Source organism: Trachemys scripta, chromosome 1, assembly GCF_013100865.1.
Source record: "Trachemys scripta elegans isolate TJP31775 chromosome 1, CAS_Tse_1.0, whole genome shotgun sequence".
Classification (NCBI taxonomy): Eukaryota; Metazoa; Chordata; order Testudines; family Emydidae; genus Trachemys; species Trachemys scripta.
This window is the reverse complement of record NC_048298.1, coordinates 293,543,613-293,556,696: the sequence shown is the minus strand read 5'-3', so window position 1 is coordinate 293,556,696 and position 13,084 is coordinate 293,543,613. Positions and strand designations below refer to the sequence as shown.

At 44.4% G+C, this 13,084-nt stretch overlaps 1 long non-coding RNA gene across 1 annotated transcript; it reads left to right on the top strand.

Annotated features, from left to right (window-relative positions):
• Positions 1 to 4,124: 4,124 nt before the first annotated feature.
• Positions 4,125 to 10,903, top strand: LOC117871689. The gene is made up of 3 exons (XR_004644337.1): positions 4,125 to 4,313; positions 9,552 to 9,667; positions 10,780 to 10,903. It is a non-coding gene; the product is annotated as an uncharacterized LOC117871689 (long non-coding RNA).
• The last annotated feature ends 2,181 nt before the right edge of the window (positions 10,904 to 13,084 follow it).

Here is a 13,084-nt window from a genome sequence, read left to right as displayed (position 1 = left end):
GGGAGCTGATCTACGGGAGCTAACAATGGCCCCAGGGCAGGAGCCCACCCTGCCCAAGCTTTACTGAGGATTTCCCAGGGCTGGGAGTCACTGCTTCTTTTCTCCTAACTGAGGCTGCCCAGCCCCTCATCCATCCTCACACATGGGGTAGAGAGCGGCTCCGAAAGCGCAGCAGCACCTGAGCCCTGTGCCATGGCTGCTGCCTCTTCCAGTGCATCCCTGCACAGTGAGCTGCAGCGCCCTGGTCTGCCTGGAGTCCTTCACTGACCCTGTCATCCTGCCCTATGGCCACAACTTCTGCCGCCTCTGCATGCAGGGCAGAGACATGGAAGGACTGGACTGGCTTTCCCTGTCCCCCTAACGCCAGGTGAGCCTCCTATCCGCGGGGTGCTCCTGCCCTGCGAGGTCACCTTCTCCTTAATTAGCTCCTGGGGCTTCTTCAAAGAGCCCAACCTGCCACTAAGGCCTTCCTCTGAGGGAGAGCAGGGAGAGACTGAGATGGGCTCTAACCAAACACTCCCAAAGGTTGGTGTGACGGGATCCCCAGGGTACAACCTGGAACCGGGGTACCACTGTGCCCCCTTAACTCTCTAGCCTGGGCTGTCTCTCACAATGCCTTGCTAGTGACAAGCAGCAAACCCCTGCAGGTCCTGTTAGTCACCTCATTTGTCATTGTCACTGGAAAACTATCATTAGAGACTCTCAGAATGGCGACATATTTCAGTAACAACCATACAGCAAAATCTCATAACTTCATACACACTCATGATGTGCATAGTCTGACAGAACAGTGGGTTTCAGCAGGTCATGACCTCTCGTATGATATCTTAGTTGGCCTTCTTTGTATGAAATATATCATAATTATAAGACAGCAGTGAATATGGGGATTCCAGGGTGCTGCTTTGAGGTACAGATTGTCACAGTTGGGATCTGCAAACTCCCCCAACCAGAAGCTTCTCCCCACCTCCAATAATTAGCATCTCATCTCTCTGAAGCTCTCCTTCTGCTCTCAAAGCCTCAGGGTGGGGCTTTAATTTACTCTTACAGCCTGGAGGTGACTGAAAGGGGTCTGATCTTTAACACAAGCACCTGGGAAACTGGCACTACTTACCTGGGTGAAATTACTCACATGCAGGGCCTGTATGTGTTTCTTATATACCCCTTCAGATTGAGGACTAAATGGAAAATGGTCTTTGTATCTGTGAGGTTCTTGCCTGTTTGTGTCCCCACAGTCAATAAATCAATGTGGTTTGCACAGAACCATGTCTGAAAATAGCTAATTGTGTAGTGAATATGGGGCCTTGGAAAATCAAGTAAGCCAAAATTCCATTCTGGAGTCTAAACTGGCCCCAGGTGCTCTTATTCCATTGGGATGAATGGGGAGCAGACACAGTCTCTTCTTTGGATGATTTGTATTGGTTGGTTGGGGGCAGTTTTTTTCAATGTTGGGTTGACAGTGCAGAAGTCAATTGGTTTGTGCTGTGATTGCCAAGTCTGTGCTGGGTACTGCTCTGGCTGCTTAATGTGATCCTTGATGATACTAGGAAACGTGTTCCTCAAACCAAATAGCTGCTTTAAAATCTTATAGCTGCAGCTAGACTTCTGTAGAAAGTATAGAACAGTACAAGATCTGGCAAATAACCATCCGACTGAATTACTATAAAATAAATTCACATTACTGCAGTGGTTACCTGCTGGTTGTGGTTGTTTCCTGGTGAGATGATGCAGCAGTGTTGCAAACTCTTCATGTTCAAATATGTTACAACTAAACAGGTTATAATTTACAAGAAAAAAATGATTTACTTCTCCAATTACCTTCCTTCTCTATTCCATCTTTCCCTTTTGGTTTCCCTCCCTGGAAATGAAGACAGAGGGCCCAAAATGGGGTAGCTTCTGATTGATCAGTGCAGATATTCCAAATGTGATTATAATCTATTAGCTGTTTATCACAAATTTGAACAGTGCAAAATGCAGCAAAAATCCTTGTTTAATACCCCCTTTTTTGCATCTGCAATTTTCTCCTTTCTGTAAGAGCTTTGTTGGGTGGGAACAAGGGAGGACTTTGCTGAACATTTCAGTTTTAACTTCATGCGAATTGTCCTAACAGCTGCCATTGTGTATTCACCCACCCACAGATAGTCAGAAGAAGAGAAGCAGACAACAAAATAGTCAGGGGTGGAGGAGTTGGGCAGAAGATAAGGGTGGCACTGCCCCACCTAGCTGCTAGACATGGTTGGAGGGGAAGAAAAGTTTTCCTTCCTCCCCTGCACACAAAGTAACCCTCAGCAAGGCTGGAAGAGCATTACATATTGATGAGACAGCAGCTAGCCAAGGTAGTTACTAAAAGCACACGTATGTGGAAATGAATGTGTGGTTACAACAAGGATGTTGCACTTCCCCCAACCAGTAGCTACATGGATGCCATGCCTCACAGATCTGCCTCTAGCCAGTAGGAATCTTTTTCTTTTCTGGACAAGCTCTGGTGGGAACATTCAGTCTGCCCACTTGAGCTAATCCATGTTGTCTTTTAAAAATGTCACTAATCTCTGCCATTTTGTAGGATCTTGAGAAATCACAGCATAAACCTCTGTTTTTATTGCAGGGAGCTGATGAACATAAGTGTAAGCAGAGTCAGGATAAGCTCTACCCTGACATCTGGTGGTGAATTATGGCGAGGGTGGAAAAGAACTTCAGGGGCTGATCTTGTTTGCATAGGCACACCCACTTGCCTAGCCTGGGGCAACAACAACTGAAAGTGGTTACTTTGGCTGGTGTGCAATCCCCAGTTTCTCTGTTATTGGGGCAGGAAGAATAAAGTGTTGTTACCCTGATTCTGTGAATCAGGGCTAGTGGAACTGTTGTATGAAAGAGGGACTCACCAGTAACTAAGTAGCACTCGCTAGACAAGCGGCATGGGTTACAAAACCCAGTGAATTGAGAGAGGTTGGGGACAGGTATGTGTATCTGATGGTATGGGTCCCTTTTGAGGGCCCAGAACACCAATTATACTACCCCCTCTCTCCACTGTTGAATAGCAGAGCTAAGTTTGCTTCCATTAGGAATCTAGATAGAAGTTGCTGAACTGAATTCACTTTGGGACAATGGTGCACCAGCACTGGGGCTCCCCTACTACAAGCTGAAATCACTAAAAGAGCTAAAATTGCTGAGCTGAGATCACTGAGTGCTGTGTTAACCAGTGGGGGAGCCTGAAGATATATTGCTAAGCAGCTGGCAGAGCCGAGCAGTTTGTGGGACGGTTGGAGCGGCCCATGGAACAGCGAGCGAGCGGAGTGACGCAGAGCTGAGCCATTTGCGGGGGGCAGCTGGAGTGGTTTATGGGACAGCTGGTGGAGTGGAGAGGCTGGCAGAGCTGAGCAGTTTGTGGGACGGTTGGAGCGGCCCACAGAACAGGGAGCAGTTTGCGGGGACGGCTGGAGGAGCGGAGCGGAGTGACATTGCGCGGCTAGTAGAGCGGAGCCATTTGTGGTAAAGGCTGCAGCAGAACTCCACGGAGAGGTGGGGCAGTCGGCCTCGGACCATGTAAGGAGCCCCCTTAACATCCCGTGTGCCCCCCCCCATTTCCGCCCAAGCTGTGGGGGTAAAACTTTGCAGATAAACTTTTGAACTCTAGAGCGGCACTGACCAGGGACAGTGACTTTTGGGTTGTTGGACTTTGGGGTGATTGGACTTAAGACCCTGAGGGGAAAAGGACATTGCCAAACTTACTTGGAGGTGGGTCTTTTGCTCGTGGTTTGTGTTATGAATCCTGTTTGTGGTGTTTCCCCAACATAATGCCGCATTGTTTCCCTCCTTTATTAAAAGACTTTTGCTACACTCAGACTCCGTGCTTGCAAGAGGGGAAGTATTGCCTCCTAGAGGCGCCCGGGGTAATTGTCCCAGGTCACTGGGTGGGGGCTCGAGCCGGTTTTTCATTGCATTATTGAAATGGAACCCCTAGATACTGAACCCGGTCCTTGTTGCTGCCAACTCAGAGGGGCAGAAGGGTTACATAAGTATTAAAGCTCAACCTTCCTGTGCACAGTATTGTAAATATCCCACCTGAAAGAATGAATCCCCACATTTTAACCCTCACATCACTGATTGTTTTGATAGGTTTTCCCAGATCCCAGTTTCCCTATGAATTTCTCGGTGGCAAACCTAGTGGGAGCGATCACAAAGTTCAAGGCCTCCCTTCCTCAGCAAAATAATGTGGGTCACCAAAAGTGTGGAAAGCATAATGAAGAACTGAAGTTGTATTCTTAAACTGACCCGGTGTCTGTCTCTGTGGTATGCTGGGAATCCAGGGCTCACAGGTAAATGGGTTGTACTTGCTTTTCCCTTTTAAAAAGTATGTATATTCTCCTCAGCAAAGATGCTTAGGAAGGGTAGTGTGCAAAAGAAATGATGTGGAGGAAAAGGCCAGTTCTTCCAGAGGAAAACCAGTGAGAATCTCTTCTCTGTAAAATAAGAATAGTAATATTTCCTTTCTCCCCACCTTTTCGCTGTCACATCTGTTCAGACTATAAGTTTTTGGGGGTAGGGACTGTCTATTACTGTGTATGTATATACAGTGCCTTGCACAATGAGACCCTGGTCTCTATGTCATTAATACGAATCTAGCCAATTTCAGATTTCTTTCCTTTTAAGTGAACTCTATTCAAATGGACTCTATGGATCTACGCCTTTGGCCTGCCCTCAGTACCTTTTCAAAATTAGAATGATAGCCAGGCTTGTGAAGGCAGTGATTGATGCCATTGCCTGTATGATCTCTATCAGCATCTCCAGCTATCACAAAGCAATACAAGATTCAGCTAGTCAGTTGGTTCATGGTGACCTGGGACAAGAATTCTTTAGTAAAAAGCAACAGAGGGTCCTGTGGCACCTTTAAGACTAACAGAAGTATTGGGAGCATAAGCTTTCGTGGGTAAGAACCTCACTTCTTCAGCTACTCCTCGAATTCTTTAGTGTGTCCTTTTCAGGACCATATGTATTTAAGACCTCCAGTTTACACACACAGGGCATTTCTACACTTAAAATGCTGCATCAGCGCAACTGCAGCGCTTAGCTGAAGACACCTTAATCCACCTCCCAAAGGAGCAGTAGCTATATTAATGGGAGAAGCTCTCCTGTCGACATAGTGCTGGCTACACAGGGGGTTAAGGTCAGTTTAACTACAATACTTGGGTGTGGATTTTTCACATTTCTGAGCGATATAGTTATACTGACATAGCTTTATAGTCTGAAGCCAGGTCTACATTGTCTTTCTTCTGAAAAAGAGTCTACCTGACCTCTTCTTTTGTGGTCCATGAGCTCTGCCTGACATCCTTCAGCTTCTGCACCTCACAGTATCCTGTGCCAATACTGCCCAATGGGCCATTGTCTTACTCTCCATCTGAGACCACCAGAAAGGAAATAACTTAGTACAATTTTTAGGTTTTTCTTCACTCACACCCCAAGTCAGATGCCTTCTAGAACTCTGGGTTAGGTGTCCTTTATTAGATAGGTACAATATATGGCTACTAAGCTTGGGGGTTCTTGTTCTGTTTATGCACAGGGGATTTTGCCTGTCTCTTACTCTCATTTTGAAAAGGTGTTCGGAGCAGAGCCATATTGTCTCTTTTGAATAGTCTATTGAAAAGCAAATAAATTTGAAATTGACAGGATTAAGCAGCAATGAGACAGTGCTTCTTCAAACAACAGGGGTTTCTTCTGCGGGAAACATATGAGGTGTTTCCTGTAAAAGAAATGTATGAAGAGCTTGAGGTAATCACAAAAGGAGAAAATTGAAGCCCAGTTTAGTGAACTTATTCAGTTCTTGCTGGATGAGAACAAAGTGCTTTTGGAAGATCTTCAAGCTGAAGAACAGAAAGCCATAGCTATCATGCAAAACACAATGAAAGACCATGAAGTGAAAATGAAGTTATTGGAAGAAGAGATAGCAGACGTTCAAGAAAAAGTGCCTGTCTCATTCAGTGGAGGTTCACTATTTAATTTTTACTTTGTATCTGAATCCCAGACTGTTTTGTAGTCTGTGTATTGGACTTTGGCTCAACAAATGAATCAGTATGACGGTCAGCAAAACCTTAGCAGATAGGTAAATATGAAAGAACATTGACTTTGGAAGATATACAACAGTTTAAATATTTTAGTTGAAGTCCTTCTGCTGCCTTGTTACAGAGAGGTGCAGTGACAGGGGTAGGTTCCATGGAATGTCAGTTTGTTTGTTTGTTTGTTTTTAAAGGGGACTTCCAAAGCAACTTTTTGTGTTATGTTAGAAATTCCTGTGCTATCTAGATTGGGAGATTCTATGGTAACTCGAGAGCTAATGAAAGGATAATATCAAACCGATCCAGAGATGGAAAGTTAAGCAAACAAGAGGAGAAGGAATTTCTATTCTAATTGAATAAACCTCTTCTGGGGTATGCATGTGCACAAATCCCTATTTAAATTCAGTAGTCAGTTTCTATTTTGGAGAAAGGATGTCTTTGTTAAGGGTTCAACCTGCCTCTCTTAATTTAAGATTCGAGATATTAACAATATACACCTCTACCTCGATATAACGCTGTCCTCAGGAGCCAAAAAATCTTACCGCGTTATAGGTGAAACCGCTTGCCACGTTATAGGTGAAATCAACTTGCTTTGATCCGCCAGAGTGTGCAGCCCTGCCCCCCTGGAGCGCTGCTTTACCGCATTATATCTGAATTCGTGTTATATTGGGTCGCGTTATATCAGGGTAGAGGTGTACATGTCCTGTAGATTCTCCAAGGGAGACCTGATATTTCTTAATGCCAAAAATCAAGCAGGGATGAAACTTAATAGAAGAAACATCTGAGCTGTCTTATACATAAGGAAGCTAAAAATGGCACAGATCCAGTTTAAAAAAAAACTTTTAGGATCATCTTTAAAGAGTGATCCATGAAAAGGTCTGAGTTGTGAGCTCATGTGTTTCAGGGGCATAGTGACGGACTCCAAACTAAACAGCTGTTTGTCACAACTATACAAACAAACATTATTCTATATCCAAATAAGCCTGCCCAGACAACGATACTATGACCTCCCACCAAATAATGAAGATTAGAAATAAAGCAAACTTTTGACATGATCCGACAGTACATTTTGGGCTGTGCCAGCACCATTTCTTCTTTTAGGGGCTGGCAACTTGTTACTTTAAACACTGGCTGACCTGCATAATTTATCAAATTTATCTCATTTTAAATTGGCAGAACTAATTAAGTTATCCTTGAAGGGGCAGAGGATTGGGTATGGGGGTACTGATCATTATTCTTCTTCCTTCCCTATGCTCTGGACAGAGTGCGAAGTGACCCATTAGTATTGGTGTCTTGCTCCAGTTAGTGATGGAGCTCACTCTATAATTGCATGATTGCTGATCTTTGATATCAGTGGTACAGGGATCACTTGAGTCTTGACTTACAAGTGCCCATAGAGGAACACCAACCTCTTCCGAAAAATCTCAGTAGGCTTCGCATGTTCTACTTCTGTGTTTTCATTAGATCCCACATTAGCCTCTTCCTTGCTCATGCAGTATGAGAGAGCTTTTCGGTTCTCCAGACTTTAGCTTGCCCAGGTTCTGCTGCCAAACCACAGTCCCAGGAGAACATGAGCCCAGCGTCTCTGGAGAACTTTCGTTGGCATGAATTGTTGCTATTTTCCTTTAATACAAATTGGTTCCAAGATGGAAATGATAGTACTTACTGCTCAGTGTGCTTTGATTTAAGGATTCCATAGGCCTTGAAGGAACTGATGTAATGGTGACCAGGGGCCAGTTAGTCTCAGCATTACATAGTCAAAGTGGGAATGACTGGGGAAGTGTGGACCCAGATCTATCTCAGTTCTTTGGGGGTCTCCTTGAGACATCTCTTGCCAGGTTTCAGCACAGCCTTTGTGTCCCCTTAGGGTCAACTCTCTGTTTTCCAAAAGGCAGTGGAATAATTTCTTCATGCCCTCTCTTCCTCCTTGTTGACTGCTGGCTGGGGAATGTGGAAGCCCGCCAAGGGAGTAGTGAAGACAGGAGCGGTCACAGTAAATTTCTGAGCTGAAGAAAACTAACTATATCTATTTATCTCCACCGTAATCTGGGAATTCTAAAGTTGGCAGCTGCTACAAAACCTGCACAGCCATTTCCTCGCTTGCTTTAATCTAGAGCAGAGTGAAATGTTTTTCTCTGCCCACAACAATATATGACTGTTTTTAATTTCCTTTGGTTCACAGGATGTATATTCCACTCTCTCAATGTTAGTGAACTTTCTGTTAACCCCAGGCTCCACAGTGTGCTGCAGTGACTGGCGACTTCAGAGAAGGGCTGAGTGACTGGCGGGGGACTGGAGTTGAATATCAGGCTTTCAGTGGGTTCCGTTAGTTCGCCTTATCCCTTAAAATCAAAAATAGTTGTAAAGTGCAGCACCTCAGTCAGTGCAACCACAAACTTCAGTTTTGTTAAACAAACGTGTGGAATTTGTGCTGGTGAAGACATTAGCTCGAGAGCTCTGGTAAATGAAGAGTCCTCCATCTTGTCTCCTTCCTTGCCTATTCTCTTAACATCTGCCTCCCTGCACTCTGTCCCTGGGACTTCTTTCTGTGGTGGAAATGGCGCTGCCATTTCAGAAGTGCGGTAGGAAGACCCAGTTCTGGACCTTCTCTTGCCTACAGGGCAATAGGGGCTGCTGCAGCTTCAGATAAACACAGATGTTGGCAGGACCATCTGGCCAATCCCTTCTTCTATCACCACTCAGTGACCATCTCCACCTCCATGCCTGCCTGACCCCTACATGTACAGAGCAGGGTTCAGAAACCCTTCAAAGCGCTGCCAGTCAAAATCAGAACGCTTAATAGTCTTGATTTACACCGCTGCTGGACGGTCCCTGCAATTTCAGCCCTGCCCTTACGCAAATCAGAGTGGGTGATAACTCTAGTGCCCACGAAAGTGCCAACTAGAACCAGTTATGTTCTTTGTCACGTGGAAATAGATGAATGGTGACCAGGGCTATCTGTCTTAGCTCTGTATAGGGCTCCCATCACTGTAGTACCTGAGCGCATCACTATCTTTAATGGATTTTTCCCCTACCAATCCCACCTGTGAGGCAGGGAAGGGCTACCTCATTTTACAGATGGAGAACTGAGCCACAGAGAGACTAAAATCACACAGGAAGTCTGTGGTAGAGGAGGGAATTGAACCTGGGTTGCCTAACTCCCAGTTTGCCGGTCCATGCTTCCTCACCATGTAGGGTCCTAAGCAGCCATCAGCTATTAATAACTTTCAGTCATGACTGAGGTGGACAGAATTTGACTTGGTGACCTTCAGGTGAAAGGCTCTGGCCCCAAACTTTCAAACCTGGGTGCCTATAGCTGGGCTCTTAAATCTACTGACATCAGGTGGCCAGGCCACTTCTATTTAAATGCCTAAATGAAAATTTAGCAGCCTGACTTTAGGCTGCCAGGTTTAAAAGTGTTGCCCCTGTGTCCCATTACCTATTTCATGAGCCTTCTAGTCTAAAAACTTATCTTTGATATTGAGGATTGTTTTTCTTCTGCAGTCATCTACCAGCAATGCCCAGTTTCAACAAGTATAAAGTGATTCCTCATTGGCATAAATTCAATGGACCAATCCAATATGCTGCTTAGAAAAAAATGTTTGCAGATCTCAGTCCAGGTACTGTCCCTTTTTTTTTTTTTTTTTTAAAGAAAGTTGATTTGCTAAAATGCATCCTGTCTAATACTTAGCAGCTGTCTTAAACATTGCTAAGAGAAACTGATCTGCAGGTATGTGTAACACTGTATGTATGTGATAAGAACTAATCCAGTGCAAAGAACTCTTGAGAGAGTTTTATAGAAGAAAAGCATGAGCAAGTCAAACTATCCTGTTTCAGCAGTCTTGCCATTCCTAAGACCAAAAGGGTATGTAGGGGGCCTCTACCGCTCCACACAAGCAAGTGTGTGGGACTGTGGCTCTGTTCCCTGACACACTGGCTAGCAGAGAGAAGCTGTACCCTGAACAGGGTTGAGGTAACTTCCTTTACGCCTCAGAGCAGGGAGAAGTGGGGAAGGAACTTCAACTCTCTCAATTCTTTCAGCCTCAATTCTTTCCTGCAGCTTTTCCTGCAATAATGTAACTACATGCAGCCCGCCCCCCCCGCCCCCTTTCCCGAGCTAGTGATTGGGTCACAATCTAACTGATAATTAGTAAGTAAATATATTACGAGTCCCAAACGAAGCATGTTTCTGAAATGTAAAAAAGGCCTTGAAAGTTAAAGTAAATCCATCACAGGAGGACAGTGTTCCATCATTGTGACTATCTTTAGCCTTTTCAACAGAAATTCCATAGGGACTTCTATTTCACTTGATGGCATAACATTTTATCTGTCCATTTCTGTTGTGCCAATCTCATACATTTTTATTTATTTATCTTGGAAGGGTTTTATGCTTCGTATGTTAGTTTCTCAATTAAAAACTTTTCTAGTGCAAAAAGGAGGAACACAGATGATTTAAAATGCCATTTGTAATACAAACCCCTTTAAAATCATTCGGATACACAGAGGTCCATGCTAGCTGGTCCTACTGAAGAATCAGGCCCTTTAATGTTTTCATTCTTTACTTTAGGACATTTGGCTCGCCTCTTCGATTGTTCTACAAATTAAGGGAAAATCTGTTTCATTGTGTCTGGAAATGTATGACTGATTTTTTAAAATTAAATTATAAATATGAAATGAAAAATGGATTTTTGTGGTAGTTCACATTTTGCCATAATAATGCCTATCTCCCTAGGGCCAGATACACTCCTCCGGACCCCCATCCTGAGCTCTGACGGTGGCCTAATTCCTTGACTCAGGAGCCAGCCGGCTGGCAGAGGGCAGGCCCTGTCCAGTGCTCAGACTGGCTAAAGAACCAGAAGGAGGTGAGCAGCAGGAAATGTGGCTGGGTGGGTCGGGTGATTGGAGAGGCCTCACTTAATGGAAGAGGAGCGAGAGGCGTGTGACTGGGGAGACAGGGGAGCTGGGGAGCTGAAGAGAAGTTGAGTCGTGCTTGGCAGTCTAAGGGATGAAGAGTTTTTGTAAGGAAATTTCAACAGAGTTTGGGTTCTGAAGTGGGCTTTTCCTGAGAGAAGCTGGTCTTGATGAGAAGCAGAATATACACCAGCTGTGCTGCCCCTCTGCAAATGCCATTTCTTCACACTCTCATCTACACCATCCATAGATTACCCAGCTAGGAGAGAACAGAAGGGTGAACCTAGATTCCTGCTATATGGAGGGGCCTTCCCCTACTGTTGGCCTGTGTTTAATCTGGCACTGGCTTTCTATATATGATATAACCATAAATAGTAAAGTTTTGACAGTGTTCTGTATGCAAGTGCCCCATCTACTTGTGTATAGAGACAATTAAAACTTGTGTGGTAGCCTGGGGCTCCAGGCCTGTGCTTTTGGATTCTGCTGGAAAGTCTGGCAGCAGTTGGAAGACTCCTCATTCTGCTACATTTATTCATTAATGTCAGTTAGCTGCATTGCGAGAAACGGAATAGTTTCGGTTTCAGAGTAGCAGCCGCGTTGGTCTGTGTACACAACAAGAACAGGCGTACTTGTGGCACCTTAGAGACTAACAAATTTATTTGAGCATAAGCTTTCATGGGCTTCAGCCCACTTCATTGGATGCATAGAATGGAACATATGGTAAGGAGATATATATACACATACAGAGAACATGAAAAGGTGGGAATTTCCCTACCAACTCTAAGAGGCTAATTAATTAAGATAAGAAAAAAAACTTTTGTAGTGATAATCACGATGACCTTTTCAGACAGTTTGACAAGAAGGTGTGAGGATACTTAACATGGAGAAATAGATTCAATGTGTGTAATGGCTCAGCCATTCCCAGTCTCTATTCAAGCCTAAATTGATGGTATCTAGTTTGCATATTAATTCAAGTTCAGCAGTTTCTCGTTGGCGTCTGTTTTTGAAGCTTTTCTGTTGCAAGATTGCCAACTTTAAGTCTGTTACTGAGTGACCAGAAAGGTTGAGGTGTTCTCCTACTGGTTTTTGAATGTTATGATTCCTGATTTGTATCCATTTATTCTTTTGCATAGAGACTGTCCCAGTTCGGCCAATGTACATGGCAGAGGGGCATTGCTGGCACATGTTGTTGTATATCACATTGGTAGATGTCCAGGTGAATGAGCCCCTGATGGCATGGCTGATTTGATTAGGTCCTATGATGATGTCACTTGAATAGATGTGTGGACAGAGTTGGCAACGGGCTTCGTTGCAAGGATAGGTTCCTGGGTTAGTGCTTTTGTTCTGTGGTGTGTGGTTGCTGGTGAGTATTTGCTTCAGGTTTGGGGGCTGTCAGTAAGTGAGGACAGGTCTGTCTCCCAAGATCTGTGAGAGTGAGGGATCGTCTTTCAGGATAGATTGTAGATCTTTGATGATGCGCTGGAGAGGTTTTAGTTGGGGGCTGAAGGTGACGGCTAGTGGTGTTCTGTTATTTTCTTTGTTGGGCCTGTCCTGTAGTAGGTAACTTCTGAATACCCTTCTGGCTCTGTCAATTTGTTTTTTCACTTCAGCAGGTGGGTATTGTAGTTTTAAGAATGCTTGATAAAGATCTTTTAGGTGCTTGTCTCTGTCTGAGGGATTGGAGCAAATGTGGTTGTATCTTAGAGCTTGTCTGTAGACAATGGATCGTGTGGTGTGTCCTGGAGGGAAGCTGGAGGCATGTAGGTAAGTAGGCATGTAGTTTTGTTCAGATTTCTAAATATAGTTGACCCAGATTTCTGCTACTTACCCCTCAACTACTTACTTTGGGATTGCGTGAGGATTGAGGTGCTGTTCCACATGCATAAGACTCTTATTTTTTTCTTCCGAAAGACATTGTTCAAACAAATATGGATTTCCCTGCCAAACCTTTCAGAGCCATGAGTAGGTACCTAATAAACTGAGTTGTCTATGTAAGCCCAGGATCTGTTCCCATACAAATGTTTTTGAGCACCCAAAATTAGGGTGCACAATTTTGGGCACTCATTGTAGTTACTTTAGAAAATGTCCCATAATATTTGCAGTGAAGACTAGTCCTGGGACACCCC